A 4,004-nucleotide genomic window follows, 5' to 3' on the forward strand; every position below is an offset into this window, starting at 1 on the left:
AAACTAATTTTTTTTCTTTTTTCCTCACTTGATTTTACCTTTTTAATTATTACATTTTTATTTTCAATCAGTATTATTACTACTACTATTTTACCTTTTTTTTAAGTATCATTTTATTTTCTCTTTATTTTACTTTGGGATTAGTGTTCTACATTCTATTTTCATCTTCCCTTTAGCATCATTTTACTCTATCTCAACTTTACCTTTATGCCATCACTCTCTTCCTAACTTTTCCCCTTTTGTTGTCCTGTTTCTCTTACCCTTTTCCTGCTTTAGATTTTCCCTATTCTTTCTTTTTACCCTCTGTTAAAATTTCACCCTACTTTGCCCTGACCCATTTGGCTCAGTGGATAGAGCGTCAGCCTGCTGACTGAAGGGTCCCGGGTTCAATTCCAGTCAAGGGCATGTACCTGGGTTGCAGGCACATCCCCAGTGGGAGGTGTGCAGGAGGCAGCTGATCGATGTTTCTCTCTCATCGATGTTTCTAACTATCCTCTCCCTTTCCTCTCTGTAAGAAATCAATAAAATATATTTTTTAAAAAAATTTCACCCTACTTAAATATCTAATTTGCAATCCCCTGCTCCAAGTCCATACACACCTCTCTCTTCTCTGTCTTCACTATCCAAAAAATTGTTTTTCTCTCTGTCCTTTTGTTATTGTTTGCTTAATTGTTGATTATATCAATTTTTTATGCTTGTTAGTGAGATTGTTTTGCTTATTCTTTTTTTTGGTTTTGTTTTGTCTTTTCTTTGTTTTTTTGCTTCTGTTTTCCCTCGCCTCGCTTGTTATTAGTTGTGGTTTGTAGTTTGTATTCATCTCCAAGTACTTGTTGCTGGCATTTGTTGGGATTAGTGGCTGTTCTATTGGAGTTTTCTCCCCATTAATAGTTTGTTCCCCTCTTCTTTCATATTCTCTTTCTTTTCTCTTACTTTTTTTTTTCTTTTCCCAATTTCATTTTTTCATTCCTCTCTTTCTTTTTTTTTTTTTCTCTTCTTCTTTCTCTCCTATCCTCTAATTTGGCTTTCTCTGGTGTTCAAATTTATTAGGGGTTATTAATACCAGGAATACATTTCTGTTCAGTGCCTTGTGCGTTGTACCTGGTTATGTTGTATTTTGTGTCTTTAAATCAACGCAGGAGAGACAACTACATAACCAGACACCTGGAGAAGGGAGACCATGGGGAGACAAAGAAACAGCCCACATATGAAAGAAAAGAAGGCATCACCAGAAAAGGAAGTAAACGAAATAGAGGCAAGCAACCTGCCAGAGAAAGAATTCAGAGAAATGGTCATAAGGTGGCTGAAAAGAATGGAAGACAAATTCGACAATATGTGTAAGAACCAAGAGGAAATGAAGAAAACCAAGGAGAAATGAAAAATGACATCGCTGATGTAAAGAACTCAATAGAAAGCATCAAGAGTAGACTAGAAGAAGCAGTGGACCGCATCAGTGAGCTAGAAGACAAGGTAGGAAAAAATACCCAAGTAGAGTAGCTTCTAGAAAAAAAATTAAAAAGCAGGAGAGTCTAAGGGAACTTTGGGACAACATGAAACAAAACTACATCCGCATAATAGCGGTTCCAGAAGGAGAGGAAACTGAGCAAGGAATAGAAAACTTGTTTGAAAAAATAATGACAGAAAACTTCCCTGATATAGGGAAGAAAACCCCCACACAAATCCAAGAAGCTCACAGAGTCACAAGCAAAATGAACCCCAAAAGACCGACACCAAGGCACATTATAATTAAATTGGCAAACACCAACGACAAAGTAAGAATCTTAAAAGCAGCCAGAGAGAGACAGAAAGTTACCTACAAAGGAACCCCCATCAGACTAGCGACTGATTTCTCAACAGAAACTCATCAGGCCAGAAGGGAATGGAATGAAATATACAAAGTCATGCAAAGGAAGGGTCTGAATCCAAGAATACTGTACACAGCAAGGCTATCAATCAAAATTGAAGGTAAAGTCAGGAGCTTCACAGACAAAAAAGGACTAAGGGAATTTATTACCACCAAACCAGCAATGCAAGAAATGCTAAAGGGTCTGGTGTAAAAAAAAAGAAATAGGAAGTGAAGAAGGATCACAGGGGTAAAGAATAAAAATGGCGACAAATAAGCACCTATCAATAATAACTTTAAATGTAAATGGATTAATGCTCCAATCAAAAGACATAGGGTAACGGATTGGATAAGAAAACATGACCCATATATCTGCTGTCTATAAGAAACCCACCTCAGAATAAAAGATGCACTCAGACTGAGGGTGAAGGGATGGCAAAAGGTTTTTCAGGCGAATGGAAATGAAAAAAAAGCTGGGGTAGCAATACTTATATCTGACAAATTAGATCTCAAAGTGAAGGACATAACAAGAGATAAGGAAGGCCACTTCATAATACTAAAGGGAGCAATCCAACAAGAAGAAACAACTCTGGTAAACATATACGCACCCAATACAGGAGCACCCAAATTCATAAAAAAAAAACTCCTGGAGGATATCAAGGGAGAGATAGACAGCAATATAATCATAGTAGGAGACTTTAATACCCCATTAACACCATTGGACCAAATCCTCTAAACAAAAACTCAGCAAAGAAACATCAATCCTAAATGACTCACTAGACCAGATGGAATTAATTGACATCTTCAGAACATTTCACCCCAAAGCCACAGAATATACATTCTTCTCAAGTACACATGGGTCATTTTCAAAGATAGACCATATGTTGGGACAAAGGCAAAGTCTCTTCAAATTCAAGAAGATAGAAATCATATCAAGCATCTTCTCAGATCACAGTGGCATAAAACTAGAAATCAACTACAATAAAAACAATCCAAAAAAATCAAACACATGGAGACTAAACAGCATGCTATTAAACAATGACTGGGTTACCAGAGAGATCAAAGAAGAAATAAAAAACATCATGGCAACAAATGACAATGAAAACACAACAATCCAAAATCTAAGGGACACAGTGAAAGCAGTCTTGAGAGGGAAGTTCATAGCTCTGCAAGCCTACTGCAAAAAACAAGAAACAATGGTAATAAGTTACCTAACCCTACAACTCAAAGAGTTAGAAAGAGAGCAACAAGAAAAGCCCAGTGTAAGCAGAAGGAATGAAATAATAAAGATCAGAGCGGAGATAAACGACATTGAGACCAAAAAAAAATACAAAAGATCAACAAAACCAAGAGCTGGTTCTTTGAAAGGATGAACAAGATTGATGAACCTCTAGCCAGACTCACCAAGAAGCAAAGAGAGAGGACCCAAATAAACAAAATCAGAAATTAAAGAGGAGAAATAACAACAGACCCCACCGAAATACAAAGGATTGTTAAAAAATACTATGAACAACTCTATTCCAACAAACTGGACAACCTGGAGAAAATGGTCATATTCCTAGAAAAATGCAACCTTCCAAAACTCAATCAGGAAGAATCTAAACATCCCAATAGGCCAATAACTATGGAAGAAATTGAAGCAGTCATCAAAAAGCTTCCAGCAAACAAAAGCCCAGGGCCAGATGGCTTCACAGGGGAGTTTTACCAAACATTCAAGGAAGAACTAAAACCTATCCTCCTCAGACTATTCCAAAAAATTCAAGAGGAAGGAGCTTCCAAGCTCATTCTCTGAAGCCAGCATCACCCTAATACCAAAACCAGATAAAGACAACACAATGAAAGAGAATTACAGGACAATATCCCTCATGAACATAGATGCCAAAATCCTCAACCAAATTCTAGCAAATCGGATCCAGCAGTATATCAGAAAGTTCATACACCATGACCAAGTAGGATTTATCCCAGAATGCAAGGATGGTACAATATCCACAAATCAATAAACGTGATACATCACATAAACAAATTGAGAGATAAAAATCACATAGTCATATCTATTAATGCAGAAAAAGCATTTGACAAAATCCAACAACCTTTCTTGATAAAAACTCTCAACAAGGTGGGAATAGAAGGATCATACTTCAACATAATAAAAGCCATATATGAT

The sequence above is a fragment of the Plecotus auritus genome, assembly GCF_963455305.1.
Source record: "Plecotus auritus genome assembly, chromosome: 9".
Taxonomy (NCBI): domain Eukaryota; kingdom Metazoa; phylum Chordata; class Mammalia; order Chiroptera; family Vespertilionidae; genus Plecotus; species Plecotus auritus.